Below are 20,747 nucleotides of genomic sequence, written 5' to 3'. Positions count from 1 at the left end.
CTTTTATATCTCCATTTGTGGTGGAGCGTTGTGGGCTAGTGGCAGTTAGACAGGATGTTAGTTGGGAAGTAGAGTTAGCCTCAGGAGCCAGAGTGTCAGTTAGTTCCATGGTGCGGAGTTGTCAGATGCAGATTGGAGACATGTCCACTAGGACCGATCTACGCATTACCCCTCTAGGTTTTTATGATGTTGTTCTTGGCATGGATTGGCTTTATGCCAACAATGCCAAGATGGATTGTCGACAAAAGAGGGTGGAATGTGTGGATGATGATGGTATCTCTAGGGAGATCTTCAAAGTGAAGAGGCCAGTGTCCCTTCGTATGATTTATGCTATGCAACTTAGACGGTGCATGCGAAAGGGTTTTCAGTTGTTTACTATCACTATTAGTGACAAAGAGGAAAATTCAGAGGGGGAGCCATCCCTCGATGATTTTCCAATTCTACAGGAGTTTGCAGATGTGTTTCCTTTAGAGCTTCCTAGTATTCCTCCACCTCGAGCAGTGGATTTTCACATAGACCTTGTGCCAGGAGCCGAGCCAATTTTGAGAGCACCATACAGGATGACTACTCATGAGCTTAGTGAGCTAAAAGCTCAGTTGGAGGAACTCTTAGAGAAGGGGCATATTCGACCTAGTGTGTCACCTTGGGGTGCACCACTGATCTTCATCAAGAAGGAAAGATCACTTAGGTTGTGTATTGATTATCGGCAATTGAACAAAGTGACCATCAAGAACCGATATCCTCTTCCTAGAATCGATGATCTCTTTGATCAGTTACAGGGTTCCTGCGTATTTTCAAAGATTGATCTGAAGTTGAGTTATCATCAGTTGAGGATTGTGGATAGTGATATCCCCAAAATAGCTTTTCATACTAGGTATGGTCACTACGAGTTCACAGAGGTACCATTTGGCCTTACGAATGCTCCAGCTATATTCATGAGCCTCATGAATGGATTATTCTGTACCTTTTTGGATAAGTTTTTGGTTGTTTTTCTTGATGACATTCTAATTTATTCTCATGATGAGAGAGAACATGAAGAGCACCTGAGACAGGTATTGCAAAAGCTAAGAGAGAATCAGTTGTTTGGCAGCTTGTTGAAGTGTGCATTCTTCAGACCCGAGATACATTATTTGGGTCATGTCATATCAGGCGATGGAGTCTTAGTAGACCCATCAAAGATGAGGGCCATCATGGATTTGCTAGCACCCACTAGTGTTAATGAAGTGAGGAGCTTTATGGGGCTAGCAGGATATTACTGATGTTTCATTTCAAGATTCTCTAGATTGGCACACCTCATCACCTCTCTTCAGAAAAAAGGGGAAGAAGTTCGAGTGGACAGAGAAGTGTGGTAGAGCTTTTCAAGAGCTCAAGAGAGCCCTCACAAGTGCATCAATTCTTATAGTACCTGATCCTGTTGTAGATTTTGTGGTGTGCACCGATGCATCTTTAGATGGTTTAGGGGCAGTCCTTATGCAGGAAGGATGACCTATTTCCTTTGAGTCTAGGAAGTTGAAGACTCATGAACTCAATTATCCTACTCATGACTTAGAAATAGCAGTAGTGGTTCATGCCTTGGTGAGATGGCAAAATTTCCTTCTGGGTCATAGATTCGAGCTTCATTTCGATCACCAGAGCTTGTAGTACATATTTTCTTAGCCAAACCTTAATGCTAGGAAAAGAAAGTGGATGGAGTTTCTGTGTGAGTATGATTTTGATGTACATTACATTAAGGGAAAGGAGAATGTGGTTGTAGATGCCTTAAGTAGAAGGCATCATGAGCTTTCATCTGTGACTACTTGCACTAACTTGAGAGAGTGGATCTTACAACACTTACCAACTGATGAGCTTTATGCAGAAGTTAGTCAGTTAGTACATTCTCAGAGACCCTTGGAAGGGAAGTTTGTAGAGTATTCCTTGGAGTCTGATGGACTTTTGCATCATAGGGGACGTATGTATGTACCTTCCATTGGGGGTTTGCATGAGCTCATTGTACTTGAGGCTCACAGAGCACCTTATGTAGCGCACCCCAGTGTTAAGAAGTTACATGCAAATTTGAGGCAGTTGTATCATTGGCCAGGCATGAGAGTGCAGATTACTAGCATAGTTGCAAGATGCCTTGAGTGCCAGAGGGTGAAGGTGGAGCATTTTCATCCTGGTGGGCTTCTCCAACCACATGAGATTGCAGTGTGGAAATGGGACACTATATCTATGGATTTTATTGTTGGTCTTCCTATGTCATCTTGTCGCCATGATGCCATTTTGGTGATAGTTGACACATTGAACAAGGTTTTCCATTTCTCACCTATGTGTACTACATTTACAGCATGAGATATAGCTTAGGTGTTCATGCGGGACATTATTAGACTTCACGGTGTTCCCCATAAAATCATCTCTGATAGAGACTCATTGTTCACTTCTCCATTTTGGAGAGAGTTGTAGTTAGCTTTGGCCACTAGGCTCAATTTTAGTACAGCTTACCATCCTTAGACCAATGGCCAGACCGAGTGAGTGAATCAGGTTTTGGAGGACATGCTACGTATGTACGTGATGGACCATCAGGTGAAATGGGAGGAATACCTACATCTTATTGAGTTTTCCTATAATAATGGGCACCATTCTTCCATAGGTATGCCGCCTTATGAGGCCTTGTACGGGAGACCATGTAGGACACCGTTGAGTTGGGATAGGATCAAGGATTGAGTATCTATTGGTCCCCAATTAGTAAAGGAGATGGAGCAGTAGGTGACCCTGATTAGACAGCCCTTGAGAGAGGCACAGGATAGGCAGAAGAGGTATGCTGATGTGAAGAGGATGGATCGAGAGTATCAGGTTGGTGATAGAGTGTTCTTGAGGGTGCAACCACACAAGAGTCCGATTCGATTTAGAAAGGGCTCTAAGTTGGCACCCTAGTTTGTTGGGCCATTCGAGATCCTAGAGAGGATGGGACCTATTGCATAGTGTTTAGCTTTGCCACCTAGCCTATCACACATCCACGATGTGTTTCATATCTCAGTACTTAGAGGATACATTTATGATGAGTCTCATATTATAGATTGGGATTATTTATAGGTGGAATCGGATGGATAGCTAGCATTGGAGCCTATCCGCATTATTTCCCCACAGACCCTAGAACTTTGAGGGCGAGAGGTGGACTAGGTTAGGGTCTATTGGGACTGTTACAATGAGGTCACGACTTCATGGGAGGATGCAGTGCATATGCGATCTCAGTACCCGTATCTTTTTGATGAACTCCAAGAGGAAGTTCATGCCTAGTGGGGGAGGATGTGAGGCCTCACCCCAGCCCATCATAGCATAGTGATAGATTACTATTATTTTGATATTCATGACTCGAGATGTCGAGACATTATCTGATGCTCAGAACATACTATACTATTTCATGTTGTGTGATGCTACTTTCAGATATATTTGATGTTTGTCATTTAATGTTTCATGTATATGTATGTCGATGAAATCAGTAAATGTAGGATTGAGACTTTGATTTAAGGGATTTTAAATGGTTAAGAATTAAGCAGGATGAAGAAACCCTTATTGATGTATGTTTCAATTTATGTGGATTTCTGATACGTATACAAATATGTACATGTGATTTTTATGGGACTACTAATGTGTGCAATGAGTGTACAAATATTTTAGCCGAGAAACCCTATGGAGGAACAGAACTAATCTCTGTGTGCTAATTTTTGGAAACCTTGTTGTTCGTAATTCACGTATTGTATTGTGAGATGTATGTATTTATCTTTCTGTGTTCAGTGAATGTTAGTGTTCATAACTATGTTCTTTTAGTGTCGCTTGACACTCATAAATTGTTTATGTTCTTTAGTGTGTTGTTTAGGGTTAGTTGTATAACCTTTGGACCCAAGTTGGTTCAGTTGGTGTCAGTTTGCTTTTGGGTTCTTAATCGAGGTTAGTCTTCCCTTAATCTGGATTAGTGCTTTATCTACAATGTTAGAGTAGTTAGATGGTCTTATTTTATTCCTAGATTTTGTTTGGCTCTAAACCTTTTTCCTAAGGCTTAAAACATGAAATTATTATACCCAAAGGGTATGGGTATGGGTTAGGGGTCTTTTCCAACCCCTAAGCCCCTTTTATTGACTTTTGAGGTCACTCAAAAAGTCTCTTTTTGCCTTTGTGCGAAAATTGACCACGGTTATCTTGAGTTACCTCACCTCATCTCCACTTAGTGTTTAACCATAGTGAGAGTAGAGTTAGGAGTTTCTAGAATTACAAGTGGGTGGGAGAAGTTATTGATCTCCTTGGTGGTTGAGTTTGAAGCTTATTTAGAGGCCCTTCTTGGTCTAGTGGAGGTTGTTACCCAATCTCTACATTTAGAGAGGAGTTTTGAAGATTGAAGGAAGGAAGTGGAAAATCTACTCAAATTTGTTCATTTCCATTACCTCTTTGTGAAATTAGGAAATTCTCATCTCCCTTATACATTTTTCATGTTTGTTTCATGCTTATGCTACCTTGTTGTTGTTTCAATGTTTGTATGTTTGTGGTTATGTTGGGAAGATTCGAAAACCATGTTATTTTGGATGTTTTCCTTTCATGTTTATGTTTGCAATTTTGAGATTTTTCTTGCATGGGTGTTTTGGTATTACTCACCCTTGGAGAGGGCAGAAGTGACCAATTTTGGGAAAGGTCTGTTTAGTTGGACACCAACCAGTGTAGAGTCTCTTCTCAGGATGAGAAGAGGGAGAGAGGGTAGGGTGTTATGGGCCCCTACCCGTCAGCACAAACCTCGTATGAGTATGGCATGTCTAAATGGAAGAACGGAAGTTCTTGGTTAATAGCCACGATTGGGCATCTGATTTGGTGTTGTGCTTGACTTCTCCTGTTGGAAGAATCCACCTTTCCCTAGTGTTGATTCATTGTGGATCTTATTGTGAAAACCTTGTATGAATATGCATGTTTCAATTGTTCTTGGTCATATTTTTTGGTCACCTGATCAGATTCTATTCCCTCCATGGTTCTAGAAATGTGTTGCAAAAGCCATTATAAATCCCTTGATGAGGGTCATCAAGAAAATCTAATTAAATTGTTCAAATTTGGGATTGATATCCTATTGTAAATTGTATTTTAAACTTGTTGTAAATGGCAATGAAGCTAGGTTTTCTTCCTGGTTCTTTCCTGGCTGAGCCTTTGAATTAGGTTTGCCAATAAAATTGGTGTTTTGAGTATAATTTGTTATCATGTGATTTATTCGTGATTTAAATTTAGATGGATGAATCTCAAAAATAGGATGGAATTGATGATGTTCAATTTGGTAAAATTTCAAGTTTTCCTTTATGTTGAAAATGAAAATTATGATCATGGATGTAGATTCTGGTTGTATGGTTATTTGAATCAAACAATTCTTGCATTATTGATTTAAAACGGATAATCCATACTCTTGGTATATTAAGTTGTAATAAGTCCTTATAGATTTTCTTTAAAAAGGACAATTTATTTTCTCCTTGATTATTAAGCAACAAAAAACTTTACACTTAGAAAATAATTAGACCAAAAAAATAAAAATTTTACATTGCCCTTGAAATTCTACAATTAGAAAATATTCAAAAAAATACACTCCTAGGAGCAAAATTGCTCACTAGAAATTGTATGGGAGACCTTTTTAATTTGAACAGGAGCAACAGAGAATATTCTTTTAATTATCCTTAAGACTCATGAACTTAATTATCGTACCCATGATCTTGAGCTCATAGTAGTAGTACATGCCTTGGTTAGATGGTGCCATTTCCTTTTGGGACACCATTTTGAACTCCACTCAGATCATCACAGCCTTCAGTATATTTTCTCTCAAACGAACCTTAATGCTCGAAAAAGGAGATGGATGGAGTTTTTATGTGAATATGACTTTGATGTACACTACATCAAGTGGAAGGAGAATGTGGTTGTAGATGCCTTAAGTCAGAGATGCCATGAGTTGTCATCCATGGTCACCAGCATAGATTTGAGGGGGAGAATAATGCAACACTTACCAGAGGATGATTTTTATAGGGATGTGTGTCATATGATTAGATCTCAGAGGCCTCTTCAGGGGAAGTTCTCTAACTATGTGTTAGAGTCTAATGAACTTCTACATCACCGAGGGTGCATTTATGTACCTTCTACTGGAGGATTGTGTGATTTTAATGTTCTTGAGGCTCATAGGGCACCTTATGCAGTACATCCAGGGGTTAGGAAGTTGCATGCAGACTTGAGATGACTCTTTCATTGGCTCGGCATGAGGATGCATATTGCAGGGATAGTTGCTAGATGCCTAGAGTGCCAGAGAGTTAAGGAAGAACATGGACATCCTGGTGGGTTACTTTATCCTCATGATATTCAAGAGTGGAAGTGGGATGTTATTTCTATAGATTTTTTTGTGGGTCTCCCTATGTCTTCTCATCGTCACGATGCCATTATGGTGACAGTTGACACATTGACTAAGGTGGCCCACTTCTCACCTGTACATACCACTTTCACTGCTTCTATAGTAGCACAAGTATTCATGTGAGACATTGTGAGACTCCATGGCATTCCTCGCAAGATTATTTCTAATAGAGACTCTATATTTACCTCCTCCTTTTGGAGAGAGTTACAGGGAGCCCTAGGGACTAAGCTTAACTTGAGCACAACATACCACCCTCAGATAGATGGGCAGACTAAGAGAGTTAACCAGGTATTAGAGGACATGTTGCGCATGTATGTGATGGATAATCAAGTTAAATGGGAGGAGTATTTGCATCTAGAAGAGTTTTCCTATAATAATGGGCACCATTCTTCTTTGGGCATGCCACCTTATCAAGCCCTATATGGCAGACCTTGTAGGACACCATTAAGTTGGGATAAGATTGAGGATAGGGTAACAGTTGGACCACAGATTGTCAAGGAGATGGAGCAGCAAGTCTTTTTGATTAGGGAACATCTCAGGGCAGCTCAAGACCGACAGAAGAAGTATGCTAATGCCCATAGGACAGATCGAGCCTTTATGGTGGGAGATAGAGTATTTCTGAGAGTGCGTCCGCACAAGAGTCCAATCCATTTTGGAAAGGGCTCTAAGCTTGCTCCTCAATTTTTTGGGCCATTTGAGATTTTGGAGAGGATAGGACCAGTTGCTTATCACTTAGCCTTGCCACCTAGCCTATCATGCATCCACGATGTTTTTCATGTCTCTTCCTTGAGGAAGTATATTTATGATGCATCTCATGTTATAGATTGGGGTTCTATGCAGGTAGCACCAGATGGCCAGCTATCCCTAGAGCCCATTCGCATATTGGCCCACAGGACCCTTCAACTTTGAGGTAGAGAAGTGGACCAGGTTAAGGTCCAATGGGATTGCTACGATGAGGTCACAGCCACATGGGAGGACATGATGCAGATGAGACGTGACTACCCCTATCTATTTCATGAACTCCAGGAGGAAGTTCATGCCTAGAGGGGGAGGATGTCATGTCCCACCCCGATCATCATAGCACTATTGACATTTTGTTTCTTTTGGACTTTGATAGTTAGACTCTAGATGACACATTATTACCCACTATGGACATTGATATTTTGATCCTTAGACTATTTTATTTCATGTTATGTTATTGGGAAATTGATACCAATATCATTAGGCTATATGATGATTCCTTATGATGTTACTAGGACACTAATATTCTAAGTAGTTTTTATGATGTTATTCAGATATGCTTACTTACCTTCTTGATGATCCATATGTCATGATTAAAGCTTATGTTATACTCAAGTGAATGTTTGATTTTTGAATTGTGGTCTCCATATGGTGCTAGATTATCATGTCTTAGCATATTTAGAGTAACATTAAGAATTCATGTATCATTTGAATAAACTAGAATTGTATACTTATATTATATTTGATGCATTGCTTAAGGTAGATTAATTCCATAATTTTCTGTAAGAATAAATGATCATAATGTTTTACTATCTAGATTAGAGAATTGCTACAAATGTGAAGTGTGTAATGTGATATGAATGGAAATACATATTTCATATTAGTTATGTTATTCATTGATGATAGAATCTATGTGATTTATATTTACATTATCATTTTATCACCTTATGCTTGGACTACTGATATTTGCAATAAGTGTGTAGGAAAGAAGCCCATGGATTTATGGAGAACCTTGCTAGGTGTTTGGAAAAACAAAGGTTAACCCTAAGGAGGGTATAACCTTTTTACCCTTGTATTTTATTTGTAAAACCAATTTGTGTGTATTATTGTGATTCTATAAAAGTAAATTTGTTTTTCTTGATGGCTTGCCAAGTGTGTTGTGTGTATTGTGGTGTCACTTGACACATGTTATACTTTGTAGCATGCTTAGTGGGATGGTAGGTGGTTGAGTGAACCAAGGAGTGGTTTGGTAGGATTTCTTTTCCCTAGGTGTATTTATGGGTCCAAGAGGGATTCTTTCCATGCTAGGTCGAATGCACACCTTTTGTGAATTTCTAGGAGGTTTACACCATCCCTAGGGGTAGTTTGAGGTCTTATTTTAAAGCCCATATGATATAGCTAGGGGGTAGGGGCATTTTTAAGTATTATAAGCTTCCCTAGGCATTGAAAAGAGCACCCAAAAATTATGGATTCCCAAGTTGGCCGAATTTGGAAACTTAAGCATCAAAAGAAAACATTCTTTAGGGAGAGTTCTTGGGGGGGGAATTTTTGGATAGATCTGGAAAAAGAATCTAAGTGGGGTAAATTTTGGAAAAGAAAAGAAAACAAGGAGAAGAAGATAGCTTAGGAGGAGGATTGCTGGTAAAAAAGTGAGGGAGCTCAAATTTGCTTGGAAACTAGGTTGGTAACCTTATGTACCCTTGCTATGAAAGTTTGTTGTTAAGTAGATTATTTTTATTGTGTTATGCATGTGAGTTTTCTGTAATGTAGTGTTAATATGGTGTGTTGTAATGTTTTGTTTGTGTAAGGTTGAGGGATCATGTTTTAGTTTTGGTGTATGTGTGTATTGTGATTTACCTTGTGTTGTGAATTCATGTGTTCTTGTTACAGTTTTCTATTTTGGGTGTGACAAGGTGAGTCTCATCTCTTGGGAGGGAAAGAGAGCCTTGTGAGGGTAAGGGGTGCATAGGGAATGTGTTGGATGAGAGTCTCTCCTAGTGTAGGAGAGGGATGCCATATGGGTGTTATGGGCCCCATATGCCACCTTGCTGGAGTTATAAGTATTGTAAAGATGCCATGTGAGGGCATGTATGTGGTATTGGGTTGCCTTGTGAAGGCACGTGTATAAAATGTATAGCCTAATGAAGGCATAGTTACAGGTGGAGTCTCCCCAACATTCATTTTCCACCCTTACCCCTTGAGATGGATCTACATGTGATCCTAAGTGGTCTACCTTGGTTGGGAATTTTTGTGGTTTTATTTGTCAATTGTAAAATGTGTGAACAGTTTTGTAATGTGAGCATTGTGTTGTAAATGGTTGTTAGTAATGTATGTCCACCTAGTCAAGGTTCTCCCTGTTTAGGGGTGGCCTTTAAAAGGCATAAGGTTGGGAGGAGAGTACCATGGGCTTGTTGGTGTGTGTTGTACTACACGTTGTGATCTATGGATTGAAGACTTGAAGAGAAGAAGGATGTTGTCTTATTTTCATGTGCAGCAAAAACATACTTCCAAGTGATTTCTTATTGTATTAGGGAGAGTCACCCTTGGGTAACCCCCAGTCTTGTGTTTTATGATAGCTTGTAAGCTGGAAATTGTATAAGTGGACTGTACTTGTTGATATGTTGCTACATTCAGTGATTTAAGAAATTTATATATCATACACTATTCTATAGTATATAGAAATGAGTAAAGTTGTTATGTTTTTGTTTCTAAAATGATTCTAAGAGAAAATGTGTCTCCATTGGAAATTGCTACATTTGGTTATAAAGACATTCTGTTAGAATTTCAAATAATGTTCTAGTTGGAAGGAACTAAAGTGGTTACTGAAGTTAGTTAGTTAAATGTATTGTAGCAGTGTAGATCAATATTGTAGATAAAGGAAAATAAATAAATAAAAAAATTTAAAAAAATAAAAATGCTTTCATTGCAAAAGAAAAAATATATACTTATATTTGTTGGTTCCTTTGACTGTAATATTGGTGCACTACAATTTGTGTTTTTTCCCTCGTAGTTTGGGCATGACAATTTTCAAGTTGGCTCAAATAAAAATTAGAATGACCAATATTCATTACCATAGTTGGCTAGAATCAATAGGTAAAATAATCAAGCTTCACATGGAAAAACAAGAAAATCCTATGGTAGCCAACCCTACTCGGTAAAACTAGCTCTGAAATTATTTCCTATGTTAACCAGTAGAGGCTTGGTTAACACTAGGAACTTGAGAAAATCCTTTGGTAACTGAGTGAACTCGATTAGCACTGACTCTGTTAAACTTTCCTTCATTAATTGAGTGAGCTCAATTAACACTCATTTTTGCATAATCCCTTCAATGCCTAAGTAATCTCGATAGACACTGTCTTTACACAGAGTAAACATAAGAATGCTAGGTACACAAGAAAAACTATCTTTGCTAACCAAGTGAGCTCGACATGCATAGACTACCATTTTATATGACATTTGTGTAACATCAAAGAAAATACACAATTAAATAATTGTATCCAACAATCTCCCTCATTGGCATTGATGGAAACACAAAATGTCATAGCATAATGGAATTTCAGAACAAGACTCCCTCTGATAGAAAGTTTCTCCATCTTTGATTTTACACCGAAAACTTCTCCTTCATTGTAGTATTCTCCCTTTGTAAAATAATTACTTAATTTCTTCCTCTTGGAATGGCAAAATTTCAGAATGATATGACAATAAACTTCTCCCTGTTTGACAACACATGCCAAAGACAACACATGTCATATTAGTATCAATTTACCTTGAGTACCGATTCATATGCAATATTATCTTGACTATGCTGCACCAATTGATTGATCTTCAACTTGGTTCCTACTGATGCATCACTAAACTTTTATTTAGTGAGATTCAAATAGGGGAATGACCCCTAGCTTACTTTTTAGATACAAGAATGCATCCTTAGGTAATGGCTTGGTGAATATGTCTACAATCTATTCTTTTGTATTGACATATTCCAATCTAACTTCTTTATCCTACATCAGTTCTCTGATAAAGTGATATTTTATAGCAATGTGCCTTTTTTTTTGGAATGCATCACTAGGTTCTTTCATATGTTAATTGAATTTTTGTTATCACAATACATGACTACTGCCTCTTTGATTTCAACCTTCATTTCTTCTAGCAATTGTTTGAACCAAACAATGTTAGAATAGTTTACTACTGGGACCACATATTCTTGCTTCTGCTGTGGATTGGGATGTGCAGTTTTTCTTCTTGCTTGTCCAAGATACCAGTCTTTTACCAAGAAAGAAAGCTCCACCACTAGTGCTTTTTCTGTCATCAAGATTTCCTGCCCAATCAGCATTAGTAAACACTTTTAAGTCAAGATTGCCTCAAAGTTTGTACCATAACCCATAGTCTTCAGTACCTTTTAGATATCTCAAGATTCTTTTGATTGCCATCATGTGGTTTTCTTTCGGTTTTGCTAATAATCTTGCCACTATTCCAAGTGCTTAGGCAATATCAGGCCTTGTGTGAACTACTTACTATAATTTTCCAATCATTGATCTGTATAAGGTCTGATCTGCTTCTTTGGAGTCATCATCTTTGGTAAGCTTAAGTCCAGTACACATGGGAGTTCCAACTAGTTTTGAATCTTCCATTCCAAATTTCTTGAGTATCTCTTTGATATACTTAGATTGATTAATATAGATACCATTTTTGTTCTATTGTATCTACAATCCAACAAAGAATTTTATCTCACCAAACATGGACATCTCACACTCTTTATTCGTTTTTTCTAAAAATGATTTGCATAGGTCATCATTTCCTATAAATAGAGTATCATCCACAAATATTTCTACCAAGACAATCTTCTTATCTAGTCCTTCCTTGATAGACAGACTATTGTTATCATTTATTCTTTGAAAACCAATATGTATCAGATAGTTATGTAATCTTTCATACCAAGCTCTAGAAACTTTTTTGAGACCATATAGTGCTTTGTGTAATTTGTAGACCATGTCCCTTTTGTCAGGATCAACAAAACCTTTGGTTGTTCAATGTAGACTTCTTCATCAAGAATTCCATTCAAGAATGTAGATTTTAACATCCATCTGATATACTTTGAATCCTTTGTGAGCTGCATATGCAAGTAATGTCCTAACACCTTCCAATCTTGCAACAGGGGAAAAAGTTTCACCATATTCAATACGTTCTTCTTGAGAATAACCTTTACATACTAATCTTGCTTTATTTCTTGATACTTTTCTATCTTCATTTAGCTTATTTCTGAATACCCATTTTGTACCAATCACATTTTTATCCTTAGGCCTAGGTAAAAGAGTCCAAGTTTTGTTCTTTTCTATTTGTTCTACTTCTTCATTCATAGCTTCAATCCAACTTTCATTTTCTAGTGCATCCTTAATACTTATAGGTTCAAATTTAACAAACATGTACCTTTTAGTTTTCTTCTTATTATAGTACCATCTAATTTATCTCCAATAATCTGATCAGGTGCATGATGGCTTCTGACATATTTAGCCAATAAAGGTGCTTTGACTTTTGAATGAATTGCATTATCTTCATTTTCAATTTCAACTTCAGGCTCAAGTTCTTTTGTCTATGGCTTGGCTCCTTCAGACTTGGTATGCACTAACTTGGTAGCCTTTGAATGTAACACAGGTCCCTGTGACTTAGTTTGCACTTTCTGCAACTTGGTAACTATGGAGAGCTTGGGAGGTGAATTCTCCTTATTGTCAAACATGTTGGCCAATGTATTAGTTTCATAGTAAGAAAATCTTCTATAGTCCTCTAGTTCCTTTTTTCTTTCTTCTTCAGTCTTTTATGCAAACTCATCAATTCTCACATGTGCACTTTCTATGATCTTTTAATTAGAAAAATTCAAACATTCATATGCTTTACCTCTGTAGGAATATCGTAGAAATATAGCTTCATCACCTTTTACATCAAATTTTCCTTTTCTAGATTCTTTCAAGATATAAAATTTGCTACCAAATACTTTTAGGTAGCTTACATTGGTTTTGTAGCCATACCATAGTTCATAGGGAGTTTTGTCTAAGTCCTTCTTCAACTATACTTGGTTCAAAGTATGAACTACATTGCTAATAGCTTCCTTCCAGTATTTGATAGCAACATTATTTTTAGTCATTGGTGTCCTTGCACAATCCATGATGGATTTGTTTCTACTTTCAACTATACCATTCTGCTTAGGAGTGTAGGGTCTGATACTTGACTTTTGATTCCTCTTTCAATGTAATTTTTTTTGAATTCATTGGAGATGAATTCACCACCTCTGTCTGATCTTAAGAATTTCAATCTTTCTCCAGTTTCCTTTTCTACTCTTGCCAGATACCATTTGAATTTCTCAAATGCTTTTGATTTTTCTTTTAGATACATAATAGTCATCATTCTAGAGTAGTCATCAACAAAAAGAATGAAGAATTTTTCTCCACTATAACTTTCTATTCCAATAGGACCACATAAGTTAGCATGCACAATTTCCAAGACATCTTCTAACTGATAGTTTTTCCTCTTAAAACTAGTCTTTCTGATTTTGCCAATTTGACAATTTTTGCATAAACCAACATCTGGCTTTTTCAAACTAGGGATACCTCTTACTTTTCTGAGTTTGATTATCTTGATCATATTATCAAATTTTTCATGACATAGTCTTCTATGCCATAACCAACTTTATTCTACTTTAGCAATGAAACATGACCAATCACCAAGATCAAGATAAAATAAGTTACCTTTTGTTTGCTTGCTAGATCCAATTAGATTCCCTTTGTCATCCAACAGTCTTGCCTTGCCGTTCATGAACTCTAGCTTGAATCCAATGTTTATTAGCTATGCCACATTTAGTAGATTATGTTTTAGCCCTTTAACCCAATAGGCATTGTCACATACAATTTCATTGGTTAACGAGATACAACCTTTTCCTTTTATGCAACAAGGTTCATTTTTTCCAAACCTTACACTACCTCCATCATAGTGTTCAAAATGTTCAAACTTTGTTTTGTCTCCAGTTATATGATGTTAGACTAACTCTATTAAGATATTTTAGATTACTGCTACAATGGTTAGAGAGAAACAATGAAATGACCTAATTTTGATGCAACTAAATTTTTGAATCCAGATCATTGTTCTACTTATACTAGATCCTTCTTGATTGAACGTCACTTTTTTGCTCCACAAGGATACCTGCTTATCCTTCAAGTTTACTTCCTCTTTTTTCTCTTTCAATTCAATCAATACTTTCATACTTTGAAATCACAATTTGACCTTATATTTATATCATCCAAATTGTCAAGTCAGCTCAAATACAAATTAGAATGGTCAATATTCATTACTATAGTTGGCTATAATCAATAAGGTAAAACAATCAAGCTTTACATGCAAACATAAGAAAGACTTTTGGTACGTAACCTTGCTCAGTAAAACCTAGCTCTAAAATGATTTCTTGTGTTAACCAACAAAGGCTTGGTTAACACTACAAACTTGTGAAAATCCTTTGACAACCAAGTGAACTTGGTTAGCACTGACTCTATTCAACTTTCCTTTGTTAACCGAGTGAGCTCGATTAACACTCTTTTTTGTATAATTCCTTCAATGCTCGAGTAAGATCATTAGACACTATCTTTTCATAGAGTAAACTTAGGAATCCTTGGTAGACAAGGAAAAATGTCTTTGCTGACCAAGTGAGCTCGACATGCATTGACTGTCATTTGATATGACAGACAACACACAATTAAATAATTGTATCCAACAAAGAATGCACAAGACTTTCTACTACTTAGATTACATCAATATTCTAATCCTTTTAATGTTACTTTATGATTTACATGACCCATTTTAACTAGTTTGATGTAGTGGTAAGAAAATTCATGAGAATAGGCTTACAAAAATGAGGGTAAGAGTCAAACTACACTTCTAGGTTGTAAACAACCTAAAAGATCCCATTATTACTTCAGGTATGTCAAAATCCCTCTTCCTTAACCTCTTCCAACACTTAGCTTGGGTTTTTGCCAACCTCTTCCACTAAGTGTGCCCTCTTCTCCTCTTCCTTGTTGACTCATGCTCATTATATTCCTACCTCCACCAATAGCTCTTTCTCCTCCTCCAAATACTCTCCACTATCCTCTACTTCATGGAATCTTGTCCATCCTAAATAGACCACATCCACCAATACCATGCAACATCCTCATGAACACTAATATGCAAATTTGTCTCTTTTTTTCAACCTTGTAAACAAAGCCAAAATGAACTCAACATCTTCGCATTTAACCTCATTCTCATTTTTTGCCCCAACATCCTCTTTATTCTCATCTTTATCAGCCCTATATTTTTTACATTCCACTATAGTCACATATTCATCCTCTTTAGTCACCATTGTTATAGATTTCTCCATTGTACTAAAATAGTTTTTGATCCTCTCAATTTCTTCATCAAGCAACTTTTTCTATTTGTAAGATTTCTCATCAAATGCTAGACCTTTATGCCAGACACTCTATCTCATCCTTATGATTATTTGTTGTATCCATAGTCCCTAAAGGAAATTTCTCTACTTCTTTAAATTTTCCCTTTCTTAATTCCCACCTTATCTCCTCTAGGCATCTTGTAGTTCTTGTTGCAATTTCTATGCTTCCTTCTCAATGTAGTCATCCATCTCTTCTTTCTCCCCTTCTCCAACATAGGGATCATCAAAACTCAACCAATCACAAACTCAGGCTTCTTCATTTTCTCCATCAATGGTTTGAAGTCTCTCTAGCTCTCACCATTCTAGGACTCCTTCACACCTGCACCAATCTCTTGAGACTCTCATTAGTTCACTCTTTGAATGGCTTCAAGCTCTTAATAAATCAAGAATTTGCATACGTAGATCAATCCTCTTGAGCCTTCCATAACTATTTATTACCTCCACATGCAAACTGGCTTGTGGTTGGTGATCTATTTACATGACTCCACTCTTTATCCTTAAGTCTTTGTGTAGAATAACTCATGCTTTGTGATAAGATAGGAGTTTTATTTATTTCCTCTCTTTTTACTTTTCCTTGTCCTCAACTCTCCATTTAATATTCTTCTAAATATGAACTTGAAAAGGTCTATATAACATTATCTATATTGGATTAGCCTCTTATATGTTTTGGTGTTGTCTGACAAAGCTCTATTTTATTAGAATCTATAGTTGTCAGATCCCCACATGCAAGATCTTGGCCTCTATAATGGAAGTGATAATGGTGATCCATGGTTTTAATATATTAGATGTTGATCTCACATTTGAAAACTATGAAGATGTACTTGGTAGTTCACATGATAAATTTGATTTACTATTTGAGGACACAAGTGCAACTTGCTCCAACATGGAGAGGGATATTTCTCTTGTTGAGTTGAGTGGTCACATTGACAATACTACCAAGGTTTTTTTGCTAAGAATGTACCTCTGGTTAGCATTTTTCTCTTGCAATTACATCTGGTGTGTTCTCCCTTATAAAATTTACAAACATAGTATAAGTTATTATTTTGTGATAATGAATGTGAAGACCAAATTTTTTGGCCAAATATGAATAGGAGACTTTCTTGTAACCTATTAATGTTTTTTTGATAAATGAGTCACCGTTGCTGGTGTTCGACACTCATGAGAAATCACAATGACTACTTTGCTCCCCTCCTATTTATTGATTCTTCCTCTTTGAGTGACCACATACTTGAGAAATTTTTAGAACACTTAATAGTGGGTTTTACTAGGATAATAACTATGTTTTCCTTTCTCTCTTTACCATTCAATACCTTCTCATGCACTAGTCTCTCAGGAGACTTGAAAGCATTCACATTATCTTCAACAAAAATGTCATTTGTGTCAGTCTTAGACTCCTTGATAATATCATTTACCAATAATTTGCCACATTTTACACCCCTTTGAGTTACTACTTGTTTTGGGCTCTCAGAAGAATTCATAGTCAGTTTAGCATTAGCTTTCAACAACTCTCCCTTCTTGTGCTCACCCTCATAGCCCTTTCAAGTAACCACTTGTTTGGTAGATTTGGAAACAATGATAGTGACTTCATTAGGACCATCATTTCCAATGTTTTTAATATCTTGAGAACCTTTAGTAGCAACTAAATTTTTCTTTTTCCCACCATGTCATCCTCTTCAATTAATAATAGGTACATCAAAAACATCCTTAGAGCTAGCATTGACCGCCTTCTCCTCATTGTGACTACTCTTATGTCGCCTTCGAGTGACAACTTGTTTTATGCATTGCATAGAAGTTGACATGGGCTCATTTGAGCTATAAAAGACATTATGTTTATCCTCTTTGTTGCTAGTTTTCAAATCCTCCTTATGCTCACCCTTACGGCCCTTGTGAGTGACCACTCCTTTGGGAGATTCAGAAACATGAACACAATGGCTTCAATAGGAACATCAATTATAGTGTTCTTGGCCTCCTCAATACTATTAGTTACAAATAGATCCCCCTTCTTGCCACCCTTTCACCCTCTTTGATTAACAATAGGTTAATCTAGAACATTAATAACATCAATATTATATTCTTCAGAGTTGGAATTCATTAGCTTCTCCTCCTGGAGGCTACATTTTTGTCCCCTTCGAGACACAACTTGTTTCAGGCACTCCGTAGAAGTTGAAATGGGTTCAACTGAGACATAGACTACATTAAACTTATCCTCTTTACTACTAGTTTTCAACACCTCCTTCTACTCACCCTTATAGCCCTTGCGAGTGACTACTCCTTTGGAGATTTAGAAGCATGCATAGTGGGTTCAATAGGAACAACAGGTAAAATTTGTTTATCACCTCATCAAGTCAAAAAAAAGGTCAAACTTGATCAATTGAAGACATATCCCCTTTTGTGCCAAAATTCTCCTTTTTAAGATATAAAATTCATAATTAATTCATCCATGAAGTATTTATCTGGAGAAAATTCAATAACCTCTTACATTTAAAATTAAATTTAGCTAGTTACATGCTAGGAGACATGAGGTCATGATGACACTTCTTCCATAACTTTTGTAACAATATGAGTTGAAAGGCTCACTTCTTCCATGACTTCCAAATCATCATGCTCAATAACATAATAATCATCATTAGTGAGTGTAACAATCCACTTAGAGTCTGGATCAATCTCATCAAGTTCAATTGGGGAGTTATCCTCTAAGTTAATGCATTCGATCTTGGAATGTGGAATTCAAGGTTCAGTTCATTGCAAAGTTTGATTTGGGTTTACTCAAAATTCTACTACAATTAGGGAAATTTACTCCAAATTCTCTCACAAGGACCTTGTAAGAAATCTATTGGAAATTATGAGTTCTATGGTTAAATAAGAAATGGTAATCTATCTCTAAATAGGTATAGGGATGGAATTGTTTTTTTCTCCTTTCTAATGTTCTTTACCTAGTTTCTTTAACATCTATCACTATAGATGAAAGCTACTTGGATGAAAAGAGTAGGGACTAGATATAAATTCTTTTAGGATCTTTGATGCAAACCATTGCACAAGATTGTGGATAGCACTTTAAAATACTTCATAGACAAGTAACAAGTGAAGCGTCCAAGGACCTCTTTGAGAAACTAATGCTATTGCTTGGAATAATGATAAATTTGACTAGATCTATTCTTCTTGTAAATAATTCTTCAGATGACCCTAACATCAAAGAAAATATTTGGAGTACTGTAGAAAAACCTTGCATTCATTATCTTCATAAAACCCTTCTAGATTCTAATGTGCAGGTATGTTTTGCATTGATTTCAATTTTCAAAAAACATAAAATAATTAAGTAGAAAAATTGACAAGGCATTATCATAATTTAATGTTTTAAGGTTTAGATGGTTGGATTGTGGGAGAGCTTGCTAGTGATGTTTTCCCACTAATTCAAAATTCAACATAGGTATTTGTGTAGGAATGCATATTTCTATATTTGTAATTGACATATACATTTTTTTATCAAGAGACCTAATTATTCTCTTTGAACTCATTATTACTTCAACATGTGATGGTGTTCTGACATATTTAACTTATAGTTGCAAAAATTAATGACAACTAAGCTAACATCATCTTTTGGTGAAAGTTTAAAACTTCTCCTCCTCTTATACACTTTAATAGAAGCTAGTGAGTCCCAACAAGATGTCCTTGATTTTCTTTTACAAGCAATAATTATGTCCTTCTTTGTAGACACTAAAGAAAATTCACAGGTATAATCAAGCCTAGCTCTTATTTATTATATATAGTTTCTTGGTATTTAGTTTCATTTTAAAAAATCTTCCTTACTAGAAAAATGAGAAATTAAGACTTGTACACATTTATGAGTTAATGGACTTTATTATTTTGGAACATTGCAAGCATGTACTGGGTTGAGAATTGTGGCAATGAAGCTTGTATCACATCTTGCCAATGTTCCATCATCTACTACATAGTTCAGAGCTATTTTGCGAGGAATGCCAATTGATATTAGACAAAAACTTCAGGTTAATTAGTAGAGAAAACCATTCCATTATCTGATATAATCCTTTTAAGTGTATCTATTCTATATTTGTTACAACATTTTAAAAAATTACTTTAATTCATAGGCAATAGTTTCTGTTGCCAATAAAGTGCATCAAATTATATTACAATACAACACAAGAAAGATTACTTGGGAATGGTATGCCAAGTTGCTGACTAGAGGTTCCATTTTGAGGTAGCTTGCATATTACTCTAGTTGGTATTTTAATAATTGGAAAAAATTACTCTATCTGGGCTTGAGGCTTGAAAATTATGCTGATAAGTGCCTCAAGCTAGTGTCATAGAATCCTTTAAGGAGCTTGAAGTTTTCTTATTCCAAGGATTATGGCATTTTTGTGTAACCTAGTTCACTCAATTACTGAAGGATTTTTCCAAGTGCATAGTGTTAACTGAGCCACAATTGGTTAACATAGGAATCATTTCAGAGCTAGTTATTATCGAGCAAGGTTTGCTACCAAAGGACATTCTTATTTTTGCATGTACAGCTTGATTGTTTTACCTATTGATTCTAGCCAACTATGGTAATGAATATTAGTCATTCTAATTTGTATTTGAGCTAACTTAACAATCTAGATGATATAATTATAAGGTCAAGTTGTGATTTCAAAGTGTTCGAGTGTGTTGATTGAATTGAAAGAGAAAAGAGAGAAGTGAACTTGAAGGATAAGTAGGTATCCTTGTGGAGCAAAAAAGTGGCATTTGATCAGGAAGGATCAAGTATAAGTAGAACATAGATTTGGATTCAGCAATTCAGTTGCATCACAATTAAGTCATTTTAGTGTTACTCTCTAACCATTGTAGCAGTGATCTAAAATCTCTTAACAGAGTTGGTTTAACAACTAGTTGTAAATCCTCTAACAAGGTGGCAATTCTATTGAATTTTTTTCAGACCTCTTACAAGGCCACTCCTAATAGGGTGATTAAATCCTCTAACAAGGTCACACCTAATTTAGTGTGTTTTGTAACCTTTAACCAAGTTGGCTCCTAACAGGGCTCACTTTAGAAGAGTGAAAAATAATAGCTAGTTACATTTGTGGTTTTTCCCATACTGGGTTTCCATGATAAATCCTGATGTATTATGTGTTCATTTCTTTTCTCTCATGCATG

The 20,747-nt window shown here is 36.3% G+C and overlaps 1 pseudogene; it reads left to right on the top strand.

The window, feature by feature from the left end:
- Positions 1 to 6,694: 6,694 nt before the first annotated feature.
- The window catches only part of LOC149558332 (cysteine proteinase 1 pseudogene), a 47,502-nt pseudogene continuing 33,449 nt past the window's right edge, over positions 6,695 to 20,747 (top strand).

Source organism: Cupressus sempervirens, chromosome 5 (genome assembly GCF_028749045.1).
Source record: "Cupressus sempervirens isolate cs-2001-9-10 chromosome 5, ASM2874904v1, whole genome shotgun sequence".
NCBI classification, from domain to species: Eukaryota; Viridiplantae; Streptophyta; class Pinopsida; order Cupressales; family Cupressaceae; genus Cupressus; species Cupressus sempervirens.
The sequence above is the reverse complement of the archived record's forward strand: the minus strand, read 5'-3'. Positions and strand labels throughout refer to the sequence as shown.